This window comes from Lissotriton vulgaris, chromosome 12 (genome assembly GCF_964263255.1).
Source record: "Lissotriton vulgaris chromosome 12, aLisVul1.2, whole genome shotgun sequence".
NCBI lineage: Eukaryota > Metazoa > Chordata > Amphibia > Caudata > Salamandridae > Lissotriton > Lissotriton vulgaris.
Window position 1 is genome coordinate 540,553,934 of NC_141700.1, and position 17,553 is coordinate 540,571,486.

At 42.7% G+C, this 17,553-nt stretch overlaps 1 protein-coding gene across 4 annotated transcripts in view; it reads left to right on the forward strand.

Moving 5' to 3' along the window:
• The first annotated feature begins 1,428 nt into the window (after nt 1-1,428).
• ETV3 (ETS variant transcription factor 3) overlaps nt 1,429-17,553 on the forward strand; it is a 181,471-nt gene continuing 165,346 nt past the window's right edge. Inside the window, exon 1 of one of the 4 annotated variants that reach the window (XM_086945333.1) lies at nt 1,429-1,527. The gene's annotated coding sequence lies outside the window, so the exon portion shown is untranslated. Of the gene's footprint in view, nt 1,739-17,553 lie in introns of all 4 variants that reach the window. The other 3 variants (XM_086945335.1, XM_086945334.1, XM_086945336.1) reach the window with 3 other exon arrangements.

Sequence of the window (17,553 nt, forward strand, 5' to 3'; positions counted from 1 at the left end):
GCTCAGAATGAATCAAACCGCCACCTGCAATGCCTATATGCTTAACTCACATTTTGAAAGATGCCATCCCACACGCTGTGACATTTGATGTAGACACGAGCGCAGCAGCACTCGTGCTAACTTCAAATGATAACAATTAACTATATAACAGTCTGCCTCTCAAGGCTGTGAGACTAAGTGTTGTTTCAGTTCTTTTTCATCCCTCCCCACAGGTTAGACGATGTAGTTTTTAATAAAATTTGGGAGGAATGTTGTTTCCTGCTAGACACATTCTAGTGCTTTACAAGCCACTCCCAGGAGTGATGATTCTTACACCCATACAACACAGAGGTCACCAACCATGTGACCAGACATGCCAACCCTCCCGATTCAGGCGTGAGACTACCGATTTCAAGGCTCGTCTCCCGCCTCCCGATTCCTGCAAGCAAAAACCCGATTTCTCGGAGTTTCAGCTGGCGGGTCTTGGTATTGTGTAAAGTGCTAATTCTTCCAAGCAATAGTCAGAGTGGCCATGCAGGGGCTCTAGAAGTGGTGAAAAACCAACAAAGCGGCATTAACAAGGAAATGGTATTTTAAAGACCTGTGAAGTACTGGCGGGGGGGGTGGGGGGGGGGGGGGCTGTTGGCTGTGTGTGTGCACAGGAAGCTGTTTCAGCCTAGGGTGTCACACAGGGGGGTGCCAGGCCAGTGCACAACACTTGCATCACCCTCTCTCTGCCTCCCATTGCGCTCCATGCTTCTGAAAGGTAAGAAAAAAACGTGCATTTGTGTTTCTAATGTCCAATCCTGCAGCAGCACACTTCCAAAGTCCATACATGCCAGTAACCCGATTCAAGGCCCCATTCTCCCGTTTTTTTTTAAAAATCTCCCTCTTTGCTCTACTGGAATGTTGGCATATATGCATGTGACCCTGCAAACAAAAGAGCCAGAGTGCACGTGCTCCTGGCCAGTTCTGTACAGGTACACTCCGTGTCTGTGTCGTTACTTTATCCATCATGTGGGGCTAGATGCCACAACACCACTAAGGGTGACACTCATAAGGTCTCATATAAGGTAATGAAATGTCACGCATTAGATTTTTGAAAACATGTAAATATCACGTGCAAACAGAAAACGTGGCGCCTATGTTATATACTGTTATGCACACTGTAATTGATAGTTGGTGTCATGTTTTCTGGTGACATACTTATTGGAATGATTTTTCATTTTTATCATAGCCCCTGTAAATTTAGTAAAGAGCGTTAATGCATAAACAGAGCTTGCGCTCGTGACTTAGTACTGAGAATAAAACCACTCCAAGATGGCCGCCGACCGGGACTTATTTTTTCCTGATCTGTAGAACTTTTTCCATTTGTCTCTGTGGTCGTGCGCACCTAGTCTCCTTTCTATTCTTTGAGTTGGGAGGAAACCGGAAAATGTGGATAAGGGAGGGGGCGTGACCGGAAGTGCGATAGAAAGTATGCCGTGCACTTCCTGCTCGGTTGGATGAGGAGGAGAAAAGGCAAAGCACTGGACGAAGGATAGGGAGGTTAGTTACGTAGAGTTTTAATAAATTACCCCCATCCGTTTGGGTCCATGTTTCCCAAGGCAATGTCGTCTCAATAGCCCCGAGGGCGAAGGTCACAGCATGCAGGGACGGGACTTTTCTTAGTCCTTGGGGAGGCGATATCCAAGACGAAAACAAACCAGTCTCGACAGAGGTTTTAATCTCAGCTGAGTGGCGTCGCTTTAGTCTTGTGGTAAGGAGGACCGAACATCTGTGCCGCACGCGGTACATTTAATCCTATCCCGCGTTTATCCGTATTCTGTCACTCTCATTGTAAGGAATGAGTAGGGTGCTCCTGTAACCAATCAGTGTTGGCCCACATCCTCTCCTCCTTGTACAACATAAAGAACATTGGGGTTTAGGCACGGAGTTCCTGCATTCTTCCTCCTCAACCTACATCACGAACCCCTAGTACTACTTCTGGCACTCGGGCTCCCCTACGATTTGGTGGATTTCCTGTTGCTCCTAATTAGCTTTCGTAGTTAGATCTTACAATGTTGACACTGAACTTCACGGGAGGGGGTGGAGCAAAGAACGGCGTCCTTATTCGAATCTCTTTAAACAAATGATCTCTTTTAGCACCTTGAATCCATTCTTACATTTTTAAGATGCGTAACATGTCTTAGACTGTTAAGCGATTTTATACACGTTGTATGTCATTTTCATTTGTGTACCACCCCCGAATCCGACTTGGAAGACCGGTAACATGGCTAGACTGTAAACGCGATTTTAGAGAGGCTGCATGTCATTTTCACTTGTGTACGTGAATGGTGGGATGGTGAAGCTTAAATATCCTTGCTAAATGTACGCTTGCACCCCTATCTTTATTTATATTTGTTGCTGTTGGTACTGTTTGTGTATATTTACCCCCAAAAAATTACACGGACGCTGTTATAGGTTTTTTCGAGCACACGGGAGTTTATTTGTTTTGGATTTTTGAAAAGTCATCCTAATATTTATAAGTATATGTTACTATTCCTCGTTTCTATAAATACATATTTTGAAAGAAACAAAACCCTTCAATTTTGCGGTTGTTACGGTTTGCCCCGCCTCCGGGCCAACATTTTAAAGCTGGGAACTTAAATAATTCACCCCTTGTTTCTAATCAAATGTGAATGACGCGTAACATGTTATCATGCCGCAGTAAGGACTTCATTTGCCTGCACATTCGCTTTACCATTTTTTTCTGTAAATTATGATTTTGAAATGATAGTGTGCTGTAAGAAAACTGTTTTCATGTATCTGACATAAAGCAATTCATATGAGAATGGACAGTGTAATAATACCCTTCCCTCTCTCTCACACACACACTCACCTAATTTAGCCCAGTTTGTATACTGCTGTCATTCACAGCAGTGCTTCAGGCTAAGTAGCAAACTTAACGGTCATGTCAGACATTTATAATTTTCTTTCCAATTGCTGTTGAACATTATGGCCTTGCTCTCTGCTTGATTATTGGCTATTGTACCGCATTTTTAGGAAACAGACTGCAGAGAGATTATCTCTCAGTAGGTGTCAAGTGTTTTGCTAATAGACCATAGATCGAAGCAATGCTAACCATATTGGAGTCTGTATTTTCGTCTATTAGAATTATGCTATGGCAATCTACAGGATTCTGTGACCGTGACTAATTATGTAAAGGTTGATAGTGAAACATTTTTTCATGGTGCATGAGTCAATCTTTACATATATTTTTAACGTTGCTGGATTGTGTTGACCATGCTGACTTATTTGCTGCGACGTAGAGTGAGTTATTAATGAGCCAACCCTGCTAATATTCAAACTAATCATATTTTATTGCACTAAATGGAGTTTGAGATTTCAAGGTCTTGATTTGTGACCGAATGTTTAATTGCTGCTTGTTTCCCAACTTAAGATAAACACTTTTGTGATGAGTGTTAACGGGTCATTTCCAATTGCAAAATGTCTTTATTTCTAATTACTTACCAGTAGTAGCATAGTAAGATTTGCGTTTATATCAATGTAGCATGTCAAAGTATGCTTTTGTAAAAACTTTCATAACTCTTTAGGTGCGGCCTTTCTGTCTCAAGGATGGTACTATTTATTCATGAAATAGCTTTGTTAGCAATATTATCAAATGTGATGGTTGTTTGAAGTGTTTGAGTAATGTGACCAGGGGAAAATACTCCATTACTTAGTAAAGTGTAAAATGATCATGTCTATCCAGAAAATGATTGCTGGTTTTGTATACCCATATTTGTAAACTACATGTGTGATATTTGTGCATCAAGACCAACGTGACTTTAGTAATTCATCTAATCACATTAGTTTGATAACGTTTCCTTGCCATTTTCACCTCCTATGTCGGTAAGGAACTAGGCAAAACCTTGTCACTACTTTTTCCTCTTCTGTATTTAAGCAGAACTTTAATCTATTAAATTGTGCCAGCCTAACTGTAATATTCCAGTTTACTTTAGGTTCTTCTCCTGACAGGCCAGGGTAGCTAGACCCTCAGTCTGAATGAACCCTTTGTGACATTTTAGTGACAGAATGATGTTTCTTTAATACTTAAAGGAATCCCATCGGGTTTTAGAGATGGGCATAATCGTACAATGACCACAGGTATGATACCTGGTTGGTTTGCTCCTATTGCTTTTTTTTTTTTTTGGTGCCTGGGCGAAAGGTATCATCCAGCCTGGGTGGAAAATGAACTACAGCTGTGGTTCTTAACCTTTTGACTTTTTGAGCCCCCCCACTCAATCATTACTGGAATCTGGGGTATCCCATTGAATTATTATTGGAATCGGGTAACCCAAATCCCTCCCATCCCCATTCGCCCTGCCCTGTCTGAGCATTGTCAGTGAATTGAACTGCAAAACAATACACAAAAAATACAGAAAAAAGAACTCCTCAAACAAATACACAAATAATGACCCATTTTATTTAATTTGCAATCGCATGCACAAAATTTTAATAGAAAGGTTGGAGCTTTTCTAAATTAAATCAAGGCCACTCTTCGTTCATACTATATTCTGTTTGATGCACCTGCACTGCCCCCACAAATCTACCTGAGGATACAAATTTAATTTTCATATTCCTGCGCTTTTACAGTATGTTTTACAATTTCTTAATTGTACATTCTGCTTCTTTATTTAAGTACGGTTTATGAATCTGTTATTTAAATTTCTAAGTAGCCGCGGACCCCTCAGGATTCTTCCTAGCTCCCTCGAGGTCCCCGGACCTCAGGTTGGGAACCACTGAACTACAGTTTTGGTAAGCTGAACAGCTGAGTTCATGGGGTAATTGACCACTGTTTTAATTTACTGCTTAGCGAAAAATGTTGGAAATTTGATTAAGTAGGTTTCATTGGGTTCTCTCTTTCATCCTACGCAGACGACATGCAGATTGCGTTATCAGCCTCCAGTAATGCCAACCACATCCATCTTCACATCCATGACTGTATGAAACTCTTGAATAGCTGGATGAACAAATACCGACTTAAGCTCAATGCTGGAAAGACCAAGGGGATTCTACTCATCAATAATCCCAATTTCTGGACTGCTTCAGGCTGGCCAGGTGACATGGGCCCCTTCCCACCAGGATAGCCAAGAGCCTGGGTGTCATGATTGATGATCAATTACTCTTTGGCAATCAAGTCAACCCAGTGATCTCCTCCTCGTACAACATCTTGAGAATACTCCCCCCCCCCCCCCCCCCCCACCCCCCCAAAATTTTTTACCGATCTGTTAGGAAGTCAGCTATTCCCAACTTGGTACTGTCCAAGATTGACTACTGTTAACGCCCTCTACATCGGTCACAAGCCCAATACCTGAACAAACTTCAAATTCTTTAAACATCGGCAGCCAAACTCTTATTGGACCTGCCTATGTACCAGTCTGTTTCCTCTGTTCTTAAGGATCTACACTGGCTGAGATTCAAAAAAAGAATACAATTTAAGGTCCTTTATCTGACAGATTAAGCTCTCCATGATTCAGGACCTTCCTTTCTGAAGAAAGCCATATCATGGTATACTCCTACAAGAAACCGAAGATCAGCAAGCTCCTTCTGAGTTAATTCTATCAGATTTAAAAAACCGAAATGGGATGGTAGCAGCTTTGCAGTGAGAACAGCTACATCCTGGAATTTCCTTCCACTCAATCTTAGGTCCATCCCTGCCTTAGTTCAGAAACTTCTAAAACTTGGCTTTTCAATCAGTAGGTCCTTTTTTCTGCTCTCTCGCTGCCTACATACTCAGCACCAAGACACCTCTGGGTACATGTTGCGCGTTATAAACAGCTTAACAGAACCTAACGTGGCCTTCTGGTCCTCTAATCATTTGACGTCTCTTACTGATAGAACTTTAAGGGGGATGGATTACCAATATTGTGCTCAACTTCAACTCCGCCGAAGCAGAAGAGCTTGAGTTGAAGTTTAAGATTATCTTTGTGGTGAGATTGGCTTCGTAGGGAACCTATTGATAGAAGTGTGAACTTTATGATATGCAGTATGCATCTTTCTGCATCTAGAGGTACACAGGGTTTTACAGAGGTTATATAGATTAGTGATTGAGAAGCTTTACTGGACTTTAAACCTGAAATGTGTTTGTCACAAACATTTCAGTGGTTCTCTATTTGACCATACACAAGATGACTTCAAAGTGGGCAGTGTGTGATGGTGAGTTAGTGTGTTTTCATTTCCACAGACACAGTCAAAGGCTCAATCTGAATCATTGAGGGGCATGGCTTATTCTCAGTTACAATTATTAAACTTCGAGATTATGAATGGAATAGTCCAGTCTGGTTATCCAGCTTAACATGCGAAGACCTTTTTTGAATTTTCTGTAAAAATGTTATAAACTATACATTTGTGATACAGGTTTTAAATGTTTGTTTTTAGAAAGTACCACTTCATGTTTTGAGCTTTTAACAAAAGAATTACGCCTAATGCTGTGTATAAAAGTCATTTACATTAAGTATATTAGTCTTTTGAGTTTGGCGAATCAATGCTTGGTTCCTACAATGTAGGAAAAGTATGACATGCAAGGTAATTAATGTATATTTAGTAGAGGATTCATTGGTAATCTTGTTCTCATCTAGTTAAGTAACTTTCACGATTCCTCAAGCAGTTTTGTCAAGCTTGCTCCTTTTTTAGAAAAAAAGGTGGCCACTTTGTTTTTAGATTTCTAATCCATGGTACAATGACAAAGGTAGGCTATGATAAAAGGTCTCTTGGCTTTGCCATTGAAAGGCAATCTAAATCATTCTGAATGTCATTTTCTCTTCTGACTAAAGAAAAGTCTCATTTTATATGCTGTGGGGATAAGAGATGAGTTTGGCTCTTGTAGCTAATTGGTTTAAAAATCAACATGGTGAGACAGATTTTTAAAAATGTATATACCTAATCTAAAACTAACTTGTGTTAGCAGTCAGTCGTCTCAACACACTGGCACATTTCAGTTAATCAGGATATATAAAGCGTGGATAATGACCCGATAGGGTAGCCAAGCATTTGCAAGTCCTGCAGACTTATTCGAACAGCTAGGTCTTGAGGGCCATTTGGAATTTATGAAGTGAGATGATGTTCCTGAGGTACATGGGGAGGCTGTTACAGGTCTTTGTGGCAATGTGGGAGAAGGATCATCCTCCACTTCTTTGGTAGGTGCGGGGGGGGTATGGGCAACTGAAAGCGAGGCAGAGTTTAATCTTATCGACGATTGGTGGAAGTTCAGAAAGTGGTTATTGTAGACGAGTGTAGAGTCTAGTGTGCATGGATCAGCAGCTATAATTGGCATCTCTTCTGTATGGGGAGCCAGTGGAGTTGCTTGAGGTGGGGATGTGGGTTGGTCGGGGAAAGCCTAGGATGAGTGGCTGGGGCGTTCTATATGATCTGAAGACTGTAGGGGGTGTGCGGCAATTCCTGCTTAAGGGGTGTTGCTGTAGTCCAGTTGGATGGTGATGTAAGCTTGTGTGGCTAGTCTGTAGGGGTAGCCACTTAAATATCTTTCATAGTATGAGCAGAGTGAGGAAGCAGGCAGAGGAGACAGCATTGATCTGTGATTTAAGGTTAGGCTTGTTTGATGATTCAGAGGATTCTGGCGTGGTTTGAGTGAGTGAGGGTCCTAGGTCTGAAGACCACCAGGAGTCGTTCCATGCATTGCTGCTGTTGACAAAAGATCAGTCTTGTTTGTGTTACAGCTGCAGTCAGTTGTTCTTCCCGTCTGCTGTGTTTTTTTTTTTGCATCTGTGGAAGTTGGTTCTGGTGGTAGTTTGGTCGTCGGCTAGTGAGAGGAGGAGTTGGGTGTCTCCTGCTTAGGAAATTATGTTGAGATCATGGAATCCGATGTTGGCCAATCGGGTCATATATGCGTTGAAGAGCGAGGGTATGAGGGATGAGCCCCGTGGGGCACTGCATGTGATCTTCTTGTCCAGAGGTGTGGGGTGGACTCTCTGGGTTCTTCTAGAGAAGGAGGCGATCCATCTGAGCACATCCCATTGGATGCTGATGTGGTGGAGTCTTTCGAACACCATATGGTGGCATATGTGTTTAAAAGCTGCTGAGAGGTAGAGAAGGATCAACACTGCTGTTTCTCTTCAGTCTAGGAGGGTTTGCATGTCGTCAGAGGCTGCGATCAGGGCTGTTTCTGTGCTGTGATTGCTGCAGAGCCCAGATCTCGAGGCATGAAATAGGTGGTTCTGCTCCAGGTGCGTTATGGGTTGATTGTTGATGATCTTTTCCAGTACCTTCGCTGGGAATAGAGGCAGGGAGATTGGCTTAGCTTTTGAGTTTGTGGAGGGTTTATTGAGTAGTGGTCTGACTTCGGCGTCCTCAGGAAATATTGCAGAGGTAATAGGTGTTGAGGAGGTTGGTGAGTTCCTGGCCAATCCTTTAGTTTCTGAGGTTAAAGATGTGGTGCGGGCATGGGCCTGTGGGAGGTCCGAGTGCATAGATTTCATGGTGAAGGTGGTATCCCGGGTAGAGAGGATGTTCCAGGTGGTCAGTGTGTGGTTCTTGTCAGTTACAGTGGTGACATAACTGTCAGAAGTCTGTAGGTGTGATTTGGGGTTTGAAGTATCTGTATATGGTGGCAAGGTTGTCGCACAGCTCCTGTGAGGGTGTGATGTTGTTTTCTCTGGCAGCCGTGTTGGAGAATTCCTTAACAAAGTTCCAAAAGTCCCTTGTTGTTGATGCTAGTTTTGATGGGGGCGCAAGGGCCTTCTACTTTGTTGCCCACAACAGGCAGTGGTAGACGTTGAGGGAGGCCTTAAAGGCTGCTCTGTCTGCAGTGTCCTTCCTGGTACACCATCTCATCTGTTTGCTGTCTCATTTTGCTGTTCTGAGTTCTTGGGTGTACCAGGCGTTGCTGTCTATGCAGATTGTGATCCAGGCTTTGAAGTATTTCACTCCCTGTTCGAGGTTGGTAGTGGGGTTCGGTTAGTTGAGGGTGTACACCTAGCTTGTCTTGAGACTTTGTTCCACCTCCGGCGAGGCGTGTTTGTCATATTGGGGGGTGGCAGTATTGAAGTGGACGATGGATTGATTGGTCCATGTGAGTTCTGTGACTTGGATGTATTTGACGCCGTTGCTGGAGGTGAAAGTTGGGTCCACTGTCTGTCCTGCAGTGTGTGTAGGGACGTGGATGACATTGGTCAATCCGAGGCTGCTTATACTGTCTGGGAGGTTTGGAATGTTTTTGTCTTTGGGGTCGTCTGTGTGGAAACTTAGGTTGCAGATGAAGCTGTAGTTCCTTGGAATCTAAGGCTAGGGCGTAATAAATTCTACTATGGTGTTGCAGAAGCTGCAGCGTGGGCCAGGAAGTCTGTATGCAAGAATGCCTCTGATGGTTGTCTTGTTCGTCTAGAGCTTGAAGTTAAGTTGTTCCATGGGGGTGGTGGTGTACTGTATAGTTGGTTTGTGGATGATGGCTGTCCCTCCTCCTGGTTTGTTGCGGTCCTGGTGAATGATTTTATATCTATTGGGGATCGTTTTGGCAGTGTCTGGGGCGGATGTGGGGTTGTGCCAGGTCTCGGTGAAGAAGACTATGTCGGGTGCGAGAGAGGCAGTGAGGTCCCATAATTAAGTGGAATGCTTGTATAGTGAGCGTGTGTTGAGAAGGGCCCGTGCGCGTAGGGCGTTTTTTTTGTTGTTCGGGTGGTTCTGTGGTGTATTCCAGGTGGGGCTGGTGTGGGTGTACACTGTCGTGATGCAGTCTGCATTTTGATGACCCTGGGGTGGACAGGGCTTCTGTTGTTGTTAAGAACGGTGATTGGGAAAACCCCACGGGAATACCCTGGCAGCTGCAGTGTCACTGGATCGGCCTGGAAAAAGCAGGAACTGGAGGCCACAGACAATAGAGGTGTTCATATGCCTACATTAGGCTGTAGGTGATTTTGGTGTGTAGTACGGCCAGATGCCTGAATGCGTAGACCAACTGGCTTATCAACGGGTATATTCAATATGCATGTCAAATGTTGAGTCAGAACTTTATTGCTGTGTTAACTACTTCACATTCGGTTAATATACCAGGACTAGCTGAGGTCTAAGACTCTGCGATTGTTTAGATTCCCTCCTACTGAGAATGATTGTTCCATTAGTCTCCAGTACCAGAGTTTGAATTAAGGTAGGGCAGTGTGGTGCCTCGTTTAAGGAAATATCAGTGTTTAATAGCACCAAGGTTGGGCTATAGCCCTTGATTTAATGTAATTCTTGACTAACCAACATAGCTGAGACACATGAGACTCGTACGTACTTACCTAAACTAGGAAGCGTGGTCACTACATGTCTAGTGTTTTTGTGCTGAACACCTATTGGCCATCAGGGCTTGGTAAGTACATTTGAATAGCATAGTCGTAACATTTTTTCTTAAATGTAGTGTAATCTAAACTGTTAGTATTTGGCTTAAGTCTAATTAACTTATGCTATGTTTGGGGGGAAGGTAAAGGCAATAAGGTTTAAAGAAATCCGGCTGTTTATCGTCCGCATCGTTTTAAAATCTGCATTTCATCAGCTTATTTGATCTTCCAGTAGAATAATACATGTCTAGCTAATCTCTACAGTTTTTACCTCCTTCATATGGACGTTTAACACTGCCAGTTTTAAGTAAGATCAAACTAATGATAAATACTCTATGGTTGGGCTAGATCTTAATAGTTAACTTAAGTGTAAGAAACACTTCATTGTTTTTTTAATGCTAAGACTTGTTTAAGCTAATGAGTTAATGTAAAGCACAATCACATGCATTCCTTTTTTTTGATGTACCATGGAAATTAAGAGTTTTAAAGAAATTTGAAGAACATAAATAACTTTCATTTACCCTAGCATCTAGAAACCTTGTTGGATTTACGAACTACTTGTAATGGACTCCTATATCCAGGAGAAGTAGATGCTCCCTTTGTGGTAGTAATTTGGCAGCATCCAATTTTTAATTTAAAATAACCTGCCAAATAAAATGTGAGCAGGGTAAAGGCCTAACTCATTCTCCGCTGCTTACAAAGTGATAATTAAACCTTCTTTAAGCCATGCATACTTAATGTTCATTTACTGGATTTAAGAAGGGGGGAAAAGTAAAGAAATATAGTTCAGAATACATCACCATTATCTAACACTGTTGAGTGGATATTTTTTGTAAATCTCTGTATGATCAGGCTGACCATTTTAGGGCCAGAATACGATTTCGTTAGGAAGGCCTCCTGGCGGGTACTGGAACATGCAAATCTGATTCGACGCCTATGTTTCCATCCGAGTAGTCAACCGCACCGAACGACCAAGTACCATGCAAAGATCTCATCTGCCTCGACCAAATCATTTCTGGAACCTAGTCCTGTCCGACCGACACATACACAGACTAATCGTGCAATGGAGCCAGATTCCGAGCGAGTAAGATGCACAATTCGGTCACCTGTTTCGCCTCGGTCTCAGCGAGACGAAACTGCTATCAGAATCGGACCTCGGCCGTAGTAGGCCCCCTTCACCTGGAGCCCTAAGAATCGGTCACAGGGTTCCCCCCGATCTTTGCATGCACAGTGTGGCGGGCAGCATGGGGTGCCCACCACAGGGTGTACTCTTTTCCCCACCAATCCCTTTTTGCTATGGGAGCCTGTGTACGCATCGGTACACGGGCTCCCATGCAGTTCAATGAGAGTCCGAGCGAACGAAGTGCAAGCATACGGCTGCATCTTACTTGTTCGGACTCTCAGCGCGCGAATCCCTTGGAAACCCCTCGGGAAAGTCGTACGGAGGGCTTTCCTAACGAGATCGTAATCTCGTCCATACTGTTGGAACGTGTTCCAATATTGTCTATAGAAACACATGTGAATTGTGTAACCTGGGTACACAATCTATCTCATTCATATTAAATATCTTCACCATCGATAACTTTATTCAACAAATACATAAGCCATAAAAGTACACAATAAAAATACCAATTAAACACGCATATATAACAGTACAAAAAATATTAAATTAGGAGAAGGAATAGTGTATTAAGCCACATACATTAATACTAGACACATTCATTTGTTTTAAATATCACCAGTGCCCAGGTCTATTCTAGATTAGGGCGACCACTAAGAATATTTTCTGGAACAAAATTAGAATAATCTTGGTATCAATTTAAAAGGTTTGTTCTATGACATTCTTTATAAAGCTTTCTGAAAATATGGTAACTGTCAACATCAATGTTGTTTTCCAACCATAAAGCACTCACCCCCCCCCCCCCCCCCCCCACTCTTCAAAATTCTCATTAGCCGCTTGTTGGGGTGGAAAAATTGTACTTGCATTTATACAGCTCTTACTGCACCCAGACGAGGTGGAGAATCACTTTTGGGCCAGTAGCACAATACTGCGGAACCCAATAATTAGTTGTGAATTAGAATAGGAAAATATTATATTAATTTGAACGGTTGACATGTGATTCTGTTAGTTTGATTTAAAAGGATAGTTGAGGCACAGAAGATGGGGTCTATAACGTGTTTATAACTTGTTTATTTACAGATCATAGCAGTAGGAGGAGGTTTGGGATGAGTAATGGAGAGAAGGGTCTCTAGAAGTGGATTAAGGAGAAAGATAAGGTGTCTGAGTCTAGGAGGGATACATGAGGGAAAGTTTTAGAAAGGCTTGTTTTAGAGGTCTGAAAAGTAAGAGGTTTGAGAAGATGCAAGGAAAAGTAGAGGAGGGACGAGTTTAGAAAGGGTTATTTTGGCGATCAGCGTAGAAAAATAGGGTTTGGGATGAGTCGAGCTAGAGGATAAATTTAGAGAGGTATAGGGTAGTGTATTGGAGATGCTGAATTAGGCATAAAGTAATAAATACAAAGATACATAAGTACATGGAAGGTATATATGCACATCGTCTCTAAGTTGTCAGTTTAGACTTATGATCTGTCTAGCCACCCCAGGGTATTAGAGCGCTCTATACATGTAATTTTTATTTCATGAAGAGCTGCCCTGTTCCATGTATTGCTTTGTATGTGAAACAAAGTAGCTTGAATGTGGATCTTCTGGTAACCAATGTAGGGCCTTTAAGGCAGGGGAGATGTAGGTATGTGTCTTTACATGTAGGAGGAGCGTGGCTGCAGAGTTCTGAATCCATTGCTGTCTTTTCATAGTGAAAGATAATTCATGGTAGATGGCGTAATCCAGTTTAGACAATACAAGAGATAGTATCCTGGACCTTGTGTGAAAATCTCAGGTGGGGGAAGATGCATTGAAGAGTTTTTATGGTAAATAAGGTTTCTCCACTTGCACATTCATTGATAGCTGTGAGTTCATGGTAATTTTGAGGTTTCTTCTTTAGATATTTTAGGCAGTGTTCTTAGATCGCCATGCCAGGTGGTGAGTGGTTATATTTTTTTCCAATCACCACAAATGAGTATTTCCATTTTGGGATCATTCTATTTGAGAACAGCTCCAAGGACATTGAAAATGTGTGAGTTTCCAATGTCTTTGGGGCTTTCCAGTTTAAGAAGTATTTGTCCTCTGCATAATTATAGTATGCAAGGTGAAATTGATTGATCAGTGCCAGTAATGACTTCATGTAGATGTTGAAAAGCATGGGTGAGATGATAGAGCCTTGAGGGACCTCTGCTTTTGTGAAGGACTCTTTGGATGAGAAAGTGGGCATATGGATGACATTAGCTCTGTTTTAACTGTAGGATGTGATCCAGTTGAGAGCCGTCCCCTCTGTCTGTCTTGTAGAGTCTTTGTATTAGAGTGTCATGGTCAGCTATGTCAAAGGCAGCTGAGAGGTCCAAGAGAAGTAGTGCGGGAACCTTTTTCCGGTCACCTGTGTTAAAGTGTCATCCCAGGTGGCAATGAGGGCAGATTCTGTCTCTCTTCCTTGACGGAATAGTGTTTGCAAGTATGAAAGTAGAGAATTGTCTTCAATGAATTGTGACATCTGGGCGACTGCTGCTCTTTCTATCATTTTGTCCGTGAAAGTTCCATTTGTAATTGGTCTGTAGTTGTCTGGGTTAAGTGGGTCCAGGTTTGTTTCCTTTAGTAAAGGGCAAATATTTGACTTTTTTAGGTCTTCTGGAAATATTCTCATACTTATGGATTGTTGATGATTCTTCCTACTGGTGTGGCAGCAAAGGTAGTTAGAAGAATTTGCTCGAAGGATATGATTTTGCTGCCTCCATAGTTGGTTTAGGCCCAGTGGCAGTATTGCAAACCTAGCCGAGGCTCTTGTAGGGAGCCAAGATGAGCTCCTCGCTAGTACCCTCTGAATCAGACATGCTTGTTTATAACAGTTGGGACCTTATAAGAAATTGACAAAAACTTCTAATAGACTTTTTTTTAAGGCTCAACTGATTAGTACACTTTTTAATATTCTAATACACTAGGGCTGGGGGACTTAAAAGAGCCCTGATAATGCAGATTAGAAATTTGGGAAAAAATATAAACATTTGCAAAAAATATTTTGTTATTGCTAGTCATTTGAGGATCCTTCGGTGGTATCACCTATTGATAGTGGTTCCAGCAAAGTCGTGTATCCTGCAGCTGAACTACCAATGTAGAAATGTGGCTCTCTACACAGTGCATTAAAACAAAGTACACTGTGTAGAGAGTGCAGGCAACCCACAGGGGCTCGCTTCAATAATACCAAAGTGCTCTACCAGTGGCAGTGTGGGCCAGCAGCTCTAAGTCCACCAGAGGGGAGCGCTGAACACAAGTCAACACACTTTCCAACCACTCAGCAAAGAATTCCTACACCAATTCACAAAAATAACAGTTCTTCAAATCATTTTATGCACCAAGATCTTCGTGATCGGGTAAGTGCTTTTTAAGATAGGTTTTTAGCATTTAAATGGACAATACTTTATTTGCGGTAATGTTAACGTATGGGAGAAACCCACTCATACTACCTACGGCCACCCTTCAACACCCTACAGGACTGCTGATCCAGGCCCTCTGGCAGCAGGGGCAAAGGTCCAAGCCAATGGGGAAAGTATCTGCAAGAAAGATGCTGGAAGTGAAGACCAGTGGACCTGTCCGGCCAAACACAAATACTGCATGCCCATCTCCGTTGTACTCCCTCTTCCACCCCTTGATGTAAGCTTTGGAATTTTTATCGCCCTAATGTAAAAGTAACAAAAATATCTGCCACCCTAAAACCCGCACTCTCCACCCTTGGATGCCCATTGCCCCACCCTGACTAACTTTTAAAACAAGCATTTACAATGCAATGGTTTCGCCTTTGGAAAAGTTGGAGCTATTGGCATTGCTCATGACATTTCTTTTTTTTTTTTTTACTTATAAATAAATGGCATTGTTATTTACATTGCAATAGGTCTCACATTTGTTGGAGTTGGAGCTACTCGCATTGTAAATGGCAATGTTTTTTATTCATGCTTTTTTGTTTGCAGTGGAGTGATTTTTTTTTTTAAGTGCACACTATACCATATTATAAGCTTTTATAGCAACTATACAGTAAAGCTATAGCTATTTTAACGTAAAGGGTGTAAATGGATGAATACAAATACAAAAAAGAATCTTAAACTGTATGGTGGAATGTATAGCAGGTGACAGACTACCGATCACAACATACGTACTTGAAGTGATTGTGGGTACCATATGTAACGAGATGCATCCATAAGATTTGAACACTTTTAAGAGGCACAGTCAAGTATTTTGGAATAACGACAAAAAGAGCAGCAGTTAAAGCGATATAGAAATAAAGAAGAAAGAAGAAACTGTGTAGAAAATAAGAAAGAAATATCTTAATCTCGCATATATTAGCATCAGCCCTAATAAATCATCCAAGCTCCCTCTTCATTGATCTGGCCTGTTGAATTTGGGACTTTTAAGCTGCAGGGAGTGCCACTGTCCTGGGAAAAAGTGGCTTTGGTACTTGATGTTAGGCTGGAACATATTGAACAGGAGAGCAGCAATAAGAGAAACCACAGGAAAGCACATGCAGCAGGTATTATCCACGACCAATGCAATACAAAGAGGAATCAAATGCTTTCTTAAAAAGAACCCGGAGCTCACCCTTTACATGACGTCTACCTCGTGTGTATCGTTAAGAAGAGCTGCTAACAACAATATGATGTTTGGATAGTCAAGTCCAAGGATGACTAGCCTCCACCAGGGCTTTATCATTTAGGCTCCATGTGATCGCCCTCCTCAAACTATTAATGGGTCTGCATCCTATGGAGAAGTGTCTTTGCAATTGCTTACTGTATACAGGTCTCAGCAAGAGCAAGACACACGCATACCCTTCATGCTCAAAGTCTGCCTTGAAGTCAGCAATGATGAAAACTATGCGTTTAATCCCATGGCACCTGGTCATCAGGAGGTTCGGGCTCTCTCTCTCAAGCAGCAGCACATTTTGTTAGTTCTTCTATTGTCCGGGCATCTGGTGTATATGTTGCACTTTATAAAATCACTAACATAAGAGAAATGATCATGAGTTCTTGAGTTCTATGTAAATGTTAGGGCCTTGTCATATTCCTACAATATGGCCTGCAGGATGACTTATTAAAGAGTTGAAAAGAAAAAACTTTTGACGCCTACAGCTGTGTCATTTGGTAGACATGTGTGCCATAACAATTGCAAGCGCACCCTTACAAATTACATAGGCTTTTTTTTTTGTTACACACCGAGTTGGCTCAGTAACTACAAAAAAAATGCAAGGGTTGAGAGCAGAAGCAAAACAGAGAACGGGGGATACGGGCGGAGAAGGAAAATGAAGGATGCGGACAGGGGGTAGCAACATGGGTGAAGGAAAGACTAGCAATGGAGGGGCAGAGAAGGACACGGCAAGTCAAAGCAGCACAAGTGAACACAAAACGACGAGACAAAGCAACATGGAGACAGGGAGGAAGCAACACAGGTGAAGGAAAGAATACAAGAGGCAGAGAAGCACATGGCGAGGCAGATCACTGATCTGTGGATCAAATGTTGGTCCGCACACCTTTCCAACCAGCTCGCCGGCTCCAAACACACGTGCAAGTTGGTGTCCCAGGCCTCTGCAGCAGGCGCACCGGCCCACGCAGCTATGAGTGACCTACACGTGCGACCTTCAAACCACATCAATGAAACTTCACCACATTGACTGTCCTGCCCACAGTTCTGACTGAAGATAAACTAAGACCAGCCTCACCCGTCCCTAAAATGACATATTTACCTGATAGCCCCTAAAATGTGCCATCAGACCCCGAAAAGAAACCAAGCAACGTTCACAAAAAACGCAGGAAGAGCCGCTCGGCGGGTGGAAGGCCTCGTAGTGTGTACTCTGGGCCCGCAGAGCCCCCCTGTTGCAGACTGTATTTTCAAATGTTCTTGCAACCCACGTGAAAAAAGAAAATTCAGCGCCCACACCCTCGCAGAGGGGTCTTCTAGGAGAAGACGCCGTGAGTGACCTCATTGGAGCAGTGGCGCTGTAGCAGTCACAGGTCTCTCAACGAGGTTCAACAATCACAGACCTGTTGCGCCCGGCCAGGGCTGGGGTTCATGTAAGTGAGGGGTGCCCCTGCTGCTGAGGGATGGGGAGTTAAAGCACATAACACACATGTCTGGACCCTTTCTCACCGCCAGACCCCCCGCCACT